Below are 16797 nucleotides of genomic sequence, written 5' to 3'. Positions count from 1 at the left end.
TACTTGTGCATGAGTCAGCCATCTCTCCTTCTCAACAGGTAGAGTACTTGTGTATCAGTCAGCCATCCTCTCTTCTCAACAGGTGGAGTACTGGTGCATCAGTCAGCCACCCCCTCTTCTTAACAGGTGGAGTACTTGTGCATCAGTCAGCCATCTCCTTCTCAACAAGTGGAGTACTTGTGCATGAGTCAACCATCCCCTCTTCGCAACAGGTGGAGTACTTGTGCATGAGTCAGCCACCCCACTTCTAAACAGGTGAAGTACTTGTGCATCAGTTAGCCATCTTCCCTTCTCAACAGGCAGAGCACTTGTGCATCAATCAGCCATCTCCCCTTCTCAACAGGCGGAGTACTTGTGCATAGTCAGCCATCTCCCCTTCTCAACAGGCAGAGTACTTGTGTATCAGTCAGCCATCTTCCCTTCTCAACAGGCGGAATACTTGTGCATAAGTCAGCCATCTCCTTCTCAACAGGTGGAGTAATTGTGCATCAGTCAGCCATCTCTCCTTCTCAACAGGTGGAGTACTTGTGCGTCAGTCAGCCATCTCCCCTTCTCAATAGGTGGAGTACTTGTGCATCAGTCAGCCATCTCCTTCTCAACAGGTGGAGTAATTGTGCATCAGTCAGCCATCTCTCCTTCTCAAAAGGTGGAGTAATTGTGTATCAGTCAGCCATCTCTCCTTCTCAACAGGTGGAGTAATTGTGCATCAGTCAGCCATCTCTCCTTCTCAACAGGTGGAGTACTGGAGCATCAGTCAGCCATCTTCCCTTCTCAACAGGTGGAGTACTAGTGCATCAGTCAGCCATCCCCTCTTCTCAACAGGTGGAGTACTTGTGCATGAGTCAACCATCCCCTCTTCTCAACAGGTGGAGTACTTATGCATCAGTCAGCCATCTCCCCTTCTCAATAGGTGGAGTACTTGTGCATCAATCAGCCATCTCCCCTTCTCAACAGGCAGAGTACTTGTGCATCAGTCAGCCATCTTCCCTTCTCAACAGGCAGAGTACTTGTGCATCAGTCAGCCATCTCCTTTTCAACAAGTGGAGTAATTGTGCATCAGTCAGCCATCTCTCCTTCTCAACAGGTGGAGTACTTGTGCATCAGTCAGCCATCCCCTCTTCGCAACAGGTGGAGTACTTGTGCATGAGTCAGCCACCCCCCTTCTAAACAGGTGAAGTACTTGTGCGTCAGTCAGCCATCTCCCCTTCTCAATAGGCGGAGTACTTGTGCATCAATCAGCCATCTCCCCTTCTCAACAGGCGGAGTACTTGTGCATAGTCAGCCATCTCCCCTTCTCAACAGGCAGAGTACTTGTGCATCAGTTAGCCATCTCTCCTTCTCAACAGGCGGAGTACTGGTGCATCAGTCAGCCATCCCCTCTTCTCAACAGGCAGTGTACTTGTGTATCAGTCAGCCATCTTCCCTTCTTAACAGAGAGCACTTGTGCATCAGTCAGCCATCTCCCCTTCTCAACAGGCGGAGTACTGGTGCATCAGTCAGCCATCTTCCCTTCTCAACAGGTGGAGTACTTGTGCATCAATCTGCCATCTCCCCTTCTCAACAGGCGGAGTACTGTTGCATCAGTCAGCCATCCCCTCTTCTCAACAGGCGGAGTACTTGCGTATCAGTCAGTCATCTCCCCTTCTCAACAGGCGGAGTACTTGTGCATAGTCAGCCATCTCTCCTTCTCAACAGGCAGAGTACTTGTGCGTCAGTCAGCCATCTTCCCTTCTCAACAGGCGGAGTACTTGTTGCATCAGTCAGCCATCCCTCTTCTCAACAGGTGGAGTACTTGTGCATCAGTCAGTCATCTCCCCTTCCTCAACAAGTGGAGTACTTGTGCATGGGTCAACCATCCCCTCTTCGCAACAGGTGGAGTACTTGTGCATGAGTCAGCCACCCCCCTTCTAAACAGGTGAAGTACTTGTGCGTCAGTCAGCCATCTCCCCTTCTCAATAGGCGGAGTACTTGTGCATCAATCAGCCATCTCCCCTTCTCAACAGGCGGAGTACTTGTTCATAGTCAGCCATCTCCCCTTCTCAACAGGCAGAGTACTTGTGCATCAGTTAGCCATCTCTCCTTCTCAACAGGCGGAGTACTGGTGCATCAGTCAGCCATCCCTCTTCTCAACAGGTGGAGTACTTGTGCATCAGTCAGTCATCTCCCCTTCCTCAACAAGTGGAGTACTTGTGCATGAGTCAACCATCCCCTCTTCGCAACAGGTGGAGTACTTGTGCATGAGTCAGCCACCCCCCTTCTAAACAGGTGAAGTACTTGTGCGTCAGTCAGCCATCTCCCCTTCTCAATAGGCGGAGTACTTGTGCATCAATCAGCCATCTCCCCTTCTCAACAGACGGAGTACTTGTTCATAGTCAGCCATCTCCCCTTCTCAACAGGCAGAGTACTTGTGCATCAGTTAGCCATCTCCCTTCTCAACAGGCGGAGTACTGGTGCATCAGTCCGCCATCCCCTCTTCTCAACAGGCAGTGTACTTGTGTATCAGTCAGCCATCTTCCCTTCTTAACAGAGAGCACTTGTGCGTCAGTCAGCCATCTCCCCTTCTCAACAGGCGGAGTACTGGTCCATCAGTCAGCCATCCCTCTTCTCAACAGGTGGAGTACTTGTGCATCAGTCAGTCATCTCCCCTTCCTCAACAAGTGGAGTACTTGTGCATGAGTCAACCATCCCCTCTTCGCAACAGGTGGAGTACATGTGCATGAGTCAGCCACCCCCTTCTAAACAGGTGAAGTACTTGTGCGTCAGTCAGCCATCTCCCCTTCTCAACAGGCAGAGTACTTATGTATCATTCAGCCATCTTCCCTTCTCAACAGGCGGAATACTTGTGCATCAGTCAGCCATCTCCTTCTCAACAGGTGGAGTAATTGTGCATCAGTCAGCCATCTCTCCTTCTCAACAGGTGGAGTACTTGTGCATCAGTCAGCCATCTCCCCTTCTCAATAGGCGGAGTACTTGTGCATCAATCAGCCATCTCCCCTTCTCAATAGGCGGAGTACTTGTGCATCAGTCAGCCATCTCCTTCTCAACAGGTGGAGTACTTGTGCATGAGACAACCATCCCCTCTTCTCAACAGGTGGAGTACTTATGCATCAGTCAACCATCTCCCCTTCTCAACAGGCAGAGTACTGGTGCATCAGTCAGCCATCCCCTCTTCTCAATAGGTGGAGTACTTGTGCATGAGTCAACCATCCCCTCTTCTCAACAGGTGGAGTACTTATGCATCAGTCAGCCATCTCCCCTTCTGAACAGGTGGAGTACTTGTGCATGAGTCAACCATCTCCCCTTCTCAACAGGCAGAGTACTTGTGCATCAGTCAGCCATCTTACCTTCTCAACAGGCAGAGTACTTGTCCATCAGTCAGCCATCTCCTTCTCAACAAGTGGAGTAATTGTGCATCAGTCAGCCATCTCTCCTTCTTAACAGCTGGAGTAATTGTGCATCAGTCAGCCATCTCTCCTTCTCAACAGGTGGAGTACTTATGCATCAGCCAGCCATCCCCTCTTCTCAACAGGCGGCGTACTTGTGCATCAGTCAGCCATCCCCTCTTCTCAACAGGCGGAGTACTTGTGCATCAATCAGCCATCTCCCCTTCTCAACAGGCGGAGTACTTGTGCATAGTCAGCCATCTCCTCTTCTCAACAGGCAGAGTACTTGTGTATCATTCAGCCATCTTCCCTTCTCAACAGGCGGAATACTTGTGCATCAGTCAGCCATCTCCTTCTCAACAGGTGGAGTAATTGTGCATCAGTCAGCCATCTCTCCTTCTCAACAGGTGGAGTACTTGTGCGTCAGTCAGCCATCTCCCCTTCTCAATAGGCGGAGTACTTGTGCATCAGTCAGCCATCTCCTTCTCAACAGGTGGAGTAATTGTGCATCAGTCAGCCATCTCCTTCTCAACAGGTGGAGTAATTGTGCATCAGTCAGCCATCTCCCCTTCTCAACAGGCGGAGTACTGTTGCATCAATCTGCCATCTCCCCTTCTCAACAGGCGGAGTACTGTTGCATCAGTCAGCCATCCCCTCTTCTCAACAGGCGGAGTACTTGCGTATCAGTCAGTCATCTCCCCTTCTCAACAGGCGGAGTACTTGTGCATAGTCAGCCATCTCTCCTTCTCAACAGGCGGAGTACTGGTGCATCAGTCAGCCATCCCTCTTCTCAACAGGTGGAGTACTTGTGCATCAGTCAGTCATCTCCCCTTCCTCAACAAGTGGAGTACTTGTGCATGAGTCAACCATCCCCTCTTCGCAACAGGTGGAGTACTTGTGCATGAGTCAGCCACCCCCCTTCTAAACAGGTGAAGTACTTGTGCGTCAGTCAGCCATCTCCCCTTCTCAATAGGCGGAGTACTTGTGCATCAATCAGCCATCTCCCCTTCTCAACCGGCGGAGTACTTGTGCATAGTCAGCCATCTCCCCTTCTCAACAGGCAGAGTACTTGTGCATCAGTTAGCCATCTCTCCTTCTCAACAGGTGGAGTACTGGTGCAGCAGTCAGCCATCCCCTCTTCTCAACAGGCAGTGTACTTGTGTATCAGTCAGCCATCTCCCCTTCTCAACAGGCGGAGTACTGGTGCATAGTCAGCCATCTTCCCTTCTCAACAGGCGGAGTACTTGTGCATCAATCAGCCATCTCCCCTTCCTCAACAGGTGGAGTACTTGTGCATCAGTCAGCCATCTTCCCTTCTCAACAGACGGAGTACTGGTGCATCAGTCAGCCATCCCCTCTTCTCAACAGGCGGAGTACTTGCGTATCAGTCAGTCATCTCCCCTTCTCAACAGGCGGAGTACTTGTGCATAGTCAGCCATCTCTCATTCTCAACAGGCAGAGTACTGGTGCATCATTCAGCCATCCCCTCTTCTCAACAGGCGGAGTACTTGTGCTTTCGCTTGGGGCTGGATTTGGCAAGCCTACGCAATTCATTACTCCCTTCAAGAGATTGAGTAAATGGGCTATCACCTGTTGCGGTACTGGTTAGCCTACACAGTTCTGATACACACCAAACAGCTGCATTATTCCTCTCACAAGATGGACATTACACTTACTGAATGCTGAATTTAACAGGTATAGGTGTTGCTTCAGTAGTGCACCAGGCACACCATTACTCCCTTCAAAAGTGAAGTATTTTCCCTAGATCCAGATTCTTTTTCTGACAGGCTTACGCATTGCTTCCTTCAGTTAGCGGAGTCATGGCGCTGTTGCCAGATTCTGTTTCTGACAAACCTACACATTACAGTTCCTGTCATGCACCAGGTGGTCTCAGTACCCACTTTCACAGTGGAGTCTTGGCATTATCTCCTTACACCGTGTCAGGCCAGTGTTGGGCCTGTATTACACCAACAGATTATCTGATTTCTGTCCAATCAGACCAGTAGTTGGTGTGTATAATAAAAGATCTGTGTGTGTAATTGGCCATCTGACCAATGATTGGTCAGAAAATCTGTCAGATAATCTGTTGGTGTAATACAGGCCTTAGACTAGGCACATGCATTTCTCCCTTCACTTGGCCTTTGTTAAATGATCTTCCTGACAAACCTTCACAGTCCTGCCGTATACTTATCAGTTGCATTTCCTTCATTTATTAGGCAGAATTATTGTACTGTCTCTGTATCCTAGTTCTGAAAGACCTATGGAGTCTTTACATGTACCCGATAACTGTATTACCTCCTTCAGTAACTGTCAGTGATGAGCCTACGCAGCTCTGACATGCACTGTATAACATTTCATGGATGCTGTATCTGTTGGGCATACGCTGCTTTCTTTCTTTTCTCAGTGTGCCCTCTAGATGCCACGGCCATTCTATCCTCGATCTGAGGTGCACTAGACAGTTGTACGACTCATTATTAGCTAATTGGATATGTCTGCACACATTCTTCTCTACATACATGGGGCAATACGTCTAGAACTATCCACTGTCTGTCATGGTTCAGGTGTTAAAGATGCTCTCAATCAGAGCCAAATACGTTTGCTCTACTGCTCCAAATTATTTAGGATTTTACATGCATGGAAGAAACAGCACTGACACCAGGCAAGGGTCAAAGCAGTTCTCATTTATTTAAGGAAGTTGAGCAGTTTATAAGTACATTAGAGGGGCATCCCCTTGAGGCTCATGGCATTGTTCCATTGGCTAAAATACTAAAATAAGAAAAGAGAGGACACTTGGCATCTGCGCATTGTGCATTGTTTTACTAACTTTGGTATGAAAACTATGTAAACATCTAGGTGCCAGCGCCATATTGTAATGGCTTCACACTAATAGCAGTACAGCATACGTCATATATGGCACATCAGGGAGGAGGGTCCTCTTGGAACTTGAGTAAATAAGGCGTTAGCTGAGAGCTGGAGGATATGGGGGCAATCTTAGTTGATCAAGAATGATACCCACATCTCTATCACAGGCAGCCGCATTACTCCATTATACTGACGGAGTCTAGTACTCACACAATTTGGCTTACAACATCTTTATTGCATGCACCTCTTAGCCACCTTTTCCCTTCCATAGGTAAGGTAATGGTATGGTAGCTCAGACCACCCTTTTTTGCCTATTATATGGCATGGTCAGCTATCCCATGCCAGTCTCGGGATCTGACATGTCCGTGGTTTTCAGGGTACAGTGTTCTCCTGGTCTAATTAGGGAAGCCACAAAGGTTTGAGCTAGGTTCTCACCTGATATGAGTCACCTGCCTGCACTCCACTGCAGATGTTTATCTCGTTCTCCTATGTGCTACTCAGGGGTTGACAGACTATATTCCTTTGATAGGCAGTATACTTGATCATTTCCAGGGTGCCTTTTGGGCACCTGCCTACTCCCCTTTTTCCTTTCCTCAGTATCGGTTTGAGTACAATCTGTGTATCGAGATGAGTCTACTTACGTAGGTCTCCCCTGGGTTTTAGGCTTGACAGCAAAAAAAATTCTATTCCCACCAGAATATCTTGCAGAGTCCGGATATGAGTCTTGGAGCACAGTGCTATCTCCCATCTTCTGGATAAAGGCTTGTCAGTTTTAGTTACCAGTTGGGTCATCATCTTTCATCCTCTTTCTAGGTGTCAGCAGGATTATCCCGGACATGGCAGTCAAGCTTCACCTGGGTAAAAGCCCACAGGGGTGCTTTTTGGAGCCACAGAGGAAGGTGCTATCTCAAGCCCTCCTATCAAAAGTGGTCTATTCAGTGGACCACACAGGATCCGTTCTCCCTGAGAGCTCCAGTGGTCAACCCTAGTATTCATGCATTGTGTTCATCCCCATGGTCATCTTTCTAGCATAAGGAGGGTTTTCTTTCCCTTGCTCCTTTTGCTCCTGTGTTATATATTTGCTTCAGTGGGGGTTATAATTATTATTTATATAAAAGCACCATTAATTCCATGGCGCTGTACATCAAGAAGGGGTTACACATAAGTAATATAAAAAATACAATAAAGAAGAAACTATTAGATATAGAGGGGGAGAGGACCCTGCACGCAAGAGCTTACAATCTATAAGGGAAGGGTAAAGAACACAGTAGGTGACGGTAAAGGCAGCACATATGGCTATGTGGTGGCAGCATGCTTGTTGCAGGTGTTAGGCTTTCCTGAAGAGGTGGGTTTTTAGGTTGCTTTTGACAGTTTGGATGTTGGGCGACTGATGTATTGGGGTAGCGAGTTCCAGAGTAGGGGAGAGGCACGAGATAAACAGATGAGAGGAGAACAAATTCGGCCCTGTGAGGATTGGAGACTACACGTGGGGATGTATCGGGAAAGCAGGTCAGAGATGTAAGGAGGGGACTGATTGTGGATGGCCTTATATGTAGTTGTTAGTATCTTAAACTGAATACGCTGGGCAACGGGAGGGCCAGTGAAGGGATTGACAGGTGGATTAATCAGGCAGCAGAGTTGAGAATAGATTGGAGGGGAGCCAGAATTCTCGACGGGAGCTGTTGCAGTAATCAAGGCAGGAGATGATGAGGGCATGCACTAACATTTTGACTCAGGGGTGAGCAAGGAGCGAACACGAGAGATATTCTTGAGCTGAAAGCAGCAGGTAAAGGTGAGGGTTTGAAAGTGTGGCTTAAAGGATAAGACAGAAACAAATGTTATCCCCAGACAGCAGACCTGCAAAACTGGAGAAAGTGTTATGCTATTAACCGCAATAGATAGGTCAGGTAGGAGGGCTGAGTGACATGTGGGAGAGACAATGAATTCAGTTTTCTCCATGTTGAGTTTTAGGAAGTGGGAGGAGAAGAATGAAGGTATAGCTGATAGACACCCTGGGATTCTGGACAGCAGGAAAGTAACACATGGAACAGAGAGGTAGATTTGAGTGTTATCAGCATAGGGTTAGTATTGGAAGCCACGGGACTCAATGAGCTGTCCCAGGCCAAATGTATAAATTGAGAAAGTAGGGGAGCCAGGACAGAGCCTTAAGGGACAACAACACAGAAGGGGCATGATGAAGAGGTAGAGTATAAATGGGAAACGCTGAAGGTTCTGTTGGTGAGGTATGAGGAGATCCAGGAAAGAGCCAGGAATAAAATCGTGTTAAAAACAATGTTTGCTGCCCGACCCGGGTTTCGCCATAATGCTTCGTCTGGGGCGTTTTATGGCGAAACCCGGGTCGGGCAGCAAACATTGTTTTTAACACGATTTTATTCCTGTGTTTTTGTAAGTACAATAAACCCTTTTCATTTGCAACCACTGGTACGTACTTTACCATCTCTGCGCCTTCCTTCTTTGTCGAGCCTTATGGAAGTGTGAGACGGGTGACATCTCCAAGTGACGCTCTCCTGGTAGGATCACAGTTCAGACAAGGATCTTTTGAATTGACGGCTCCTGGTCCTTACCTGCCTTACAACTAGAGCTCCCTGACTGAAGACACGCCGGTCTCTCTCTATGCGCATTACAAGTGATCTTTGTGAGTATATTGCATACATCTGATGCGACAGGTGTTTGAACATACCACACCATAGTGCGTTTTTTTCACTGCATTTCAGGTTTCCATGCAACTGTTGAATATTATGATTGAATGTGGTCCATTTAACTGAAGATTTTTCCAAACATAAGAAAGAGGATATAATAGGAACATCTAAAAGAATCCTCCCTTGCAGCGCAATCCTTTTTTTTCACATGTTACTTATTAGACTTTTACCCACATTGTCTTGGGATTTGCAGCGCTTGAGTGGACTTATTTCCTATACAGAAACTTTGTGCTTTTATTGTATTTGTACGGAGCTGTGCATGGGCTCATGTTTTGCGGGGCAATCTGTACTTTTCAGTGATACCAATTTGAAGTGTGTGTGACTTTTTATAAAAACTTTTTTGGGGAGTTGAAGTGACACAAAAATTGTCGAATTGGTTGTTTTTATTTTTTCCCCATTTACGCCATATGGGGTTAATATTGTTATATTTTAATAGTATGGGCGTTTTCACACGCGTCGATGCCCATGATGTGTATTTTTTTATTGGTTATGTATATTTATTTTGATGTTGGGGAAAGGGAGGTCATTTGAACTTTTATATATTTTTTTTTACCTAGGGTGACTATAACTGGCAATCATTAGATTGCCCTTTGTGTTCTATGATGGCTACATAGCCATCAATGAACACTTCATTTACAATATAACAATACAGTGCTGCCACTTGCTGGCCTGTATTGGTATATTTTAGTAATAGCTACCGGAGTGGAAAAGTCTTTGGCTGAGATGAGCGGAGTGGGAGGGGGCAATGGGGGACAGGGTAGAGAATTAAAGGTATTAAACAGTTTGGAGTTATGGGAAAGATATGATATAAGAGTAGTGAAGTAGTCCTGTTTAGAAGAGGTGAGTGCAGACTTGAATTTGAGAACAGCTTGTTTGTATAGGATGAAGTCTTCTTTAGGCTACATGCACACGACCGCGCTGTGTTTTGTGGTTCGCAAAACACAGATGCCGGCCATGTAAGTTCTGCAATTTGCTGTCCATTATAGAAATGCCTATTCTTGTCCGCAAAACAGAACATGTTCTATTTTTTTGTGAGGCCACGGAACAGAGCAACGGATGTGGACAGCACACGGAGTGCTGTCTGCATCTTTTGAGGCCCCATTGCGACTCAGATGCAGACCCAAACAACGGTTGTGTGAATGAGACCTTAGAATGGGTTTTCTTCCAGCATTGTTCAGCAAGGGTTGTTTATTGATTTGCCAGATTCTAGGGCGTGTGAGAGGGGCGACTGAGTCAAGGGCTTAAGTAATTATGGTGATGTAGAAAGCAGCGGCTGTGTCAATGTTGTGAAGGGGAAATATGGTGGACAGCGGTGAGAGAGAGACAGAGAGTGTGTGAATGGAGAGATGTTTGAGATTTCTATGAGGGTGTTCTAGTTTATGGACTGGAAGGATAGTTGAGTAGAGAGTGGTTTAGGAACATAAGAAGATTGCGGTCCGAGAGGGGGAAAGGAGAGATTAGATAGGAAGCAGAGGCGGGTGAAGACAAGGCCTAGTGTATGTCTGTATCTGTGGGTGGCTGTGGAGGATCATTGTGTGAGGCCAAAGGAGGCAGTAGGAGATAGGAGTTTGGAGGCAGATGAGTCATGTGTGTCAGTAGAGATGTTGAAATCCCCTATGATGATGGTGAGGATGACAGCAGAGAGGAAATGTAGAAGCCAGGTATTGAAATGGTCAAAAAAGACAGTAATAGGGCCTGGTGGACAGTAGATTACAGCTATTTGGCGGTTAGAGGGAGAGAACATGCAAATGGAGTGAACTTTAAAAGAGGGGAGGTTGTGAAGGGGTGGAGATGGGTTGAAGGAGCAGTTACCTGATAAGAGGAGGCCAACAACACCACCATGTCTGGGTGGGGAGTGTGAGCAGAGACAGACTGGGGTGCCTAGGGCCCACCAGTAAAATTCATTCTGAGGGCCCACTTTACATGCAGGTATTACCTGCTCACACAGTGGCAGCAGCAAGACCCTACAAGATGATTTTTGGGGTCCCTGCAGTGACTTCAAGAAAGCATTTCCCTGGATAAAGAGTATACTGGCCAGTATGCCTCTATATCTAGAAGTCATCTCAACCACCCGATGCATCTATAATAATATGGTGGGTAGTTTAATAAATAAATAATTTTCAATTTTTATTAATATGAACATAGGTTGGTTGAGATGCTGTACGCCGCATATCTATATGTAGTGCAGTCAGTCTACATTATCATGTGCCACTTGTGCAGGGGTGTGGGACTAGGGGCCCACTTTGCTCAGGGGTGCACTGGCGGATTTCCCTGTGGGCCAGTCCGAGCCCGAGTGTGAGTAAACTGAAGTTTTCCATAGGATAGTGCAGCAGGGGAGGCTGCGTCAGTGGGTGTTTCTGTGAGGCCAAGGAATGTAAGTTTCAGGGAAATGAAGAGATTGCGGCGGTAGGAAAGTTTATTGCAAATGGAACTTGAGTTCCACAATGCTCTGGATAGAGAGACCAGGGGAGTGGGGTCAGGTGAATGGGTATGAGCAGAGTGAGAGCGGTTAGTAGCAGGGGCTCTGTGATAGAAGGCAGATAGAACAGTGGAGATTAGAAGAGGGGGGCCTGGATTAGGAGATGTGTTTCCAGCAGTAAGAGGGATAGCAGCTGAGAGTAGGATAGGGCATGAGGTGGATGTGTGTGTTTAGATGAGAAGGTTTGAGTGTTTAGGAGGAGTTCAGCAGAAGTAGCCAGGTGAGAGGATAGAAGGGACAGGGAGATAAATAGCTCTTTGCCTGTGTTGGAATAGTGGGATAACGAAATAGTCAGAGGGATATGAAGGTGATGATGGTGAATACAAAGAATACATGTTCAGGTGATATAGATGTAGAGGATAATGTTGACAGGATATGTAAGGGAATGGTATTACCTTCTGTTCACTTCTGGTTTAATTCCTGCAATACACTTAAATGTTGCACGCAAACGACTAAGGCCACAAATGACCAAATCTCTCCAATATATACAACTAAGAAATGCTAATGAATGATACCAGGTGTGAATAAGAGTTGGGAGGAGCAATTAAGCCTAATCAGGAAAATGAGGTGTGAAAGTCATTCAGATTAGTTGGGACAAGTCCTCAGTGAACTTTCCTTCAGTACTGAGAGAGTTAATGCTTTTCTCCTGTCCAGGTGCTAGTTAAGTTGCTGATCAGCCTCCCTATTTAGCTGGGCAGTGGATGCACCTCCTGCCTGAGCCTTGAGGTTTTCTTGTTGCTAGTAACCAGTGAAGGTGATCTCGTCTGTCTACTGATTCTGCTGCTTGCCGTCGGCCCTGACTTTGAAATGTGACCTGGACTATGCATGTACTCTGTCTGCTCCAACCTTGGAATTGTTATTTGGAATAAGTACTCAGCCAGCCCTGACTTTGGACCATGTTCAGACTACGGTTTTTGCCTTAGTGCTTCGCAGCGGTATCTCTGGCACCCGTGGGTCAGCAGCCAACTACACCAGGACTATTCCAGGAGGTAGCAGCCTGGTTGGTTCCCTGCAGCAAAGTCCAGATCCCTGTACAGGGGTTAAAGGGTGAATACAAGGTAACTGCCAGGATAACGCCCTTAGGTTTAGCCCAAAGTTAAACTGTTTAGTTTGCACAGTGGGTCCACACTCACTGTCCGTTACAGCCACTTTAAGTTCTCAGTTAACCCCTGAAGAAAATTACTGATAGGTTAAATTGGAATTTAGATTGTGAGCTCCAATGGGAACAGGTACCAATGTGAATGATGACAGTACAGTGCTGCAGAATATGTTGGCACTATATAAAATAATAATTACTGTTTTCTGAACCTCCTTATGTGACAAACTTCAAGTTGGTCAAATCAGCATAACTGGGGAGTAAAAGGTGGTGGGTTTGCCATGTCAGTTGTGGGCATTGTTGCACCCCTACGGAACAGGCCATATATTATTGATTTATAAGTTATAGCAATAGTCAAAGTGTTGTTATGTGTGATTTGTTCATTTTTCTGTTCACTTGCAGTAATACTGATTGTTATCCTTCAATTAGCGCTTGGCATGTTCAATGAATAACAAAGTGCCGTCCCCTTTTCAGTAAGTTTCCGCTTTCTAGCAATTCATCATAGTTGTTTGCATGTTACATTATTTTTTCTAAACACGCGCCCCTGTGGCGGCTGCCAGTGTGTAGGACAAACCTGCTCCTCAAAATAAAGTACAATATAGCCCCAACACAGTTCCCTGGGTATATTTGTTACTGAATTTATGGTGACCTAGCCTATAACTCAGTGATGACTAACCTCTGGCACTCCAGCTGTGGTAAAACTACAACTCCCAGCATGCTCCATTCATTTCTATGGAGTTCTGAGAACAGCCAATCAAGTGTGCATCTTGGGAGTTGTAGTTTTACCACAGCTGGAGTTCCGGAGGTTAGCAATCACAGCTATAACTAGCTAAACGGCATTTTTTTTTTTCCAAGCCCCAGAAAATGGTGAATATTTCCTTGAAATTAAAATAAGTCACAGACAAAAAGCAAAAAGATAAACTTTTTTATTAAGAAAAATAATAAAACAAATATGGTTTGTGACAATTCTAAGAGACTTAGGTCTGGATTTATAAACGGGTGTCCTATATGTGAAACGTCTTAAAAGGTAAAAACAGCAAGACGTTCCATATATTGGCATCCTTCCATTAATCCTGGCTTGACACACGAATGATTAACAGCTGGTCACTATTGCAGCAGTAATGAATGGCACATTTTTCACCTTCTCCACTAAGGTCCACTATGGCTTCTCTACCAGATCAGCTGTTAACAAAAGGACCTTTATCACCTCCTGACCAAAATACTGCTGTGAAGAACTGCTTCTTATGGGTGTTACAGGCATCTTTTGGAGCATAAATTAGATTTACAAAGACATCAATGCAACTAAGTAAAGACGCTATGAAGCTTGTCTGATCATTCAGATATATGGCTGACCAAGACATGTGTGGCCAGCGAGCAATTCACATGGCCATATCAATTGTTCAGGGTTTCAGAAGCTGGGCCCACATACATCAGAAAATGACCTGGCCTGGTTTGATCAAGACAACACCTTTAAACAATGTATATTTTCAATCAATATAAAACTTATGAGCATCCCCATAATTCAGGTCTATGTGTTGGCTACCCTTATGGGGAACAAAACCCCAAAACCTTGTAAAGGTTTTCCTGGTTATACATGATGGTGTATCTGTTCTTATCAATCAATATGGCTGAATATATACACACACACACACACACACACACACACTGAGTGAGCTGTCGAGGAACTAGAGATAAGGGCTACAGACAGAGCTGTTAGAGCAGCTTTCTGATGGATTTCAGTAAAGAGCAGAGAGAACAATCTGCAGAGGAAGTGAACACTGAAGGTTGTAGAAGAAGACAAACTGTTGCAAAATGTCTCATAAAAACAGACAATTAAAAAATGTCCCTAAAATGATGTACCCTTTGAAAGCCTTCATGGTGCATGAACCTTAATCAGAACATGGCCTATTAAACATAATTTTTAAAGACTTTTTGGATTAATTTTTCATGTTACTATATTTAAAATAATCCTACAATCCAGCCATTTTTGCACTGGCCACTAGGCCTAGTATTATGCCGAGACTTCCTGTTCTTTACAGGTAACATTTCAGTAGCCATTGCTTTATCATCACTGGCATAATTACAATGGTTGATACCACCTTTGTATAGATAACACAGCATCCACTATTTAAAATAGGTGATATCACTCCATCCTGTGACTGAGATCTCCTGTAGTCTAGTCTGAAAACCGCATGATTGTAGGATTTTTTTTTTGTGTGACATGAAATATTAATAAAAAAACCTCAAAATTCAAAAATAAAAAAAAGGTTTCACATAAAACTTGATATCAAATATAGGACATTTTCTGATGACACATTCCTTTAAAAGGCTTGTCACATCTCACTGCTTTGTTTAATAATCTAACAAAATTTTTCTCAAGAAGACAATCAAAAAGGTAAAATAATTTTTAGGGAAACAGTAGTAAAATACTCAAGTGAAATGTACTGGGAATTCAGTTCTGTTGCAAGCCAAAAAAGGAGTTGCAAAGAGCAAAATTTGGCGACCTTACATAAACAAGTTTCAAAACATTTAAAGAGGTTTTCATGGAGATCGTTTAAAAGAAAAAAGGCTAAGAGAGAAAGGGTTAAAATAAGGAAGCATTATTTACAACCACTGTTACTGTGCTGGTCTGCGCCCTGCTGCTCTTCACTTCCTGTCTTGGCTCAGTACACCAAAAATGGCAGGAAAAGCCTGTTCAACAAGTCACTGCCCTTAGCCAATGTGGGCCATTCCACCATGTTGAGGTGAGACAGGAAGTGCTTGGAAACCCTTTAAAAGGCTATGGACACCTTTCGGGCATCTTTTTAAATGGTTATTGCATTCTACTTATATTGGACAAAAAAAAAAATCCCAGTTAGTCTTTTCAAACCATTTTCAACAGTTTGTCTTCTACAGCCCTCATTTTTCATGGACTGCACACTGTTCCTTCTGGTTTTCACTAAAATCTGTCACACACCTGCTCAGACAGCTTGATCTGTAGCCTTGTGTCTACTCTCCTAACAGCTGATAAACACTCTTTTAAGCTAAATTATGATGGGCATAAGATAAGAATACAGCTTATATGATTGTTTATGAGCTGTCGAGGAACTAGAGATAAGGGCTACAGACAGAGCTGTTAGAACAGCTTTCTGATGGATTTCAGTGAAAAGCAGAGGAAGTGAACACTGAAGGTTGTAGAAGAGGACAAACTTGCAAATGTCTAACAAAGACCGACGATTAAAAAATGTCCCCAAAATGATGTACCCTTTTACACAGCAGATGGTCGTGTGAGCTTTCACTTGATAACACAAGGATTTTTTTATTTTATTATTTCCTAAACCTATTACTTTATAGTAGCGTTTTATAGTATTGTCTGGTATGCTCAAATATGCCCTTAACACCCACTGCAGCCTTTCACCCGGCAGTCTCATGTTCTGGGCATCATTTCACAGATGTTGCTGAGAAGTGCAAGATTATAGTAATGCAGCATTTTGAGTGCAAATCACAGTAAAGTTAGATCAGAGACAAGAGAAGTGTGCACAGAATTGTGACTTTGTTCAAAAGTGAACTACAAATACATTAAAATAAAGTGAAACTTTAGCACAATAAATTAAATGGAGTCCATATTCCTCCTGAGAGTATTCCCATTTCTCAACCCAAATGGAACACTTTGCAAAAATGAACACTGAAACACTTGTAACCTGGCAGATCTGCCCTTTTCCTTTCCAAAATGAGGGCTACATACATCTTAAGGCGACAGCGATATTACGCACAATAGAAGACAATTTACATATCTTAACACAGTATCAAACAGTAGATGAAAGGTCATTTTTGGCTAGCTGTTACTAGATTAAACCAATAGCTTTGACAGTACGTCCGTAAGAGCCATCAAGATGTGAACAGTTTGTTCTAGCTTATATGGGTGGTGATATCCAATGCACCATCTTCCTCCAAAACGGAATCATAGAAGTAAGGCTACTTTCACACTAGCGTTTTGGCTTTCCGTTTCCGAGATCCGTCATGGGCTCTCACAAGTGGTCCAAAACGGATCAGTTTTGCCCCAATTCATTCTGAATGGAAAAGGATCCGCTCAGAATGCATCAGTTTGCCTTCGATCAGCCTCCATTCTGCTCTGGAGGCGGACACAAACGCTGGCTGCAGCGTTTTGCTGTCTACTTGATGAAACTGAGCCAAATGGATCCACCCTGGAACACAATGTAAGTCAATAGAGTTCATGACGGATCCGTTTTGGCTATATAAGACATAATACAACCGGAT

This window comes from Bufo bufo, chromosome 2 (genome assembly GCF_905171765.1).
Source record: "Bufo bufo chromosome 2, aBufBuf1.1, whole genome shotgun sequence".
Classification (NCBI taxonomy): Eukaryota; Metazoa; Chordata; class Amphibia; order Anura; family Bufonidae; genus Bufo; species Bufo bufo.
This window is presented reverse-complemented; position numbering follows the sequence as displayed.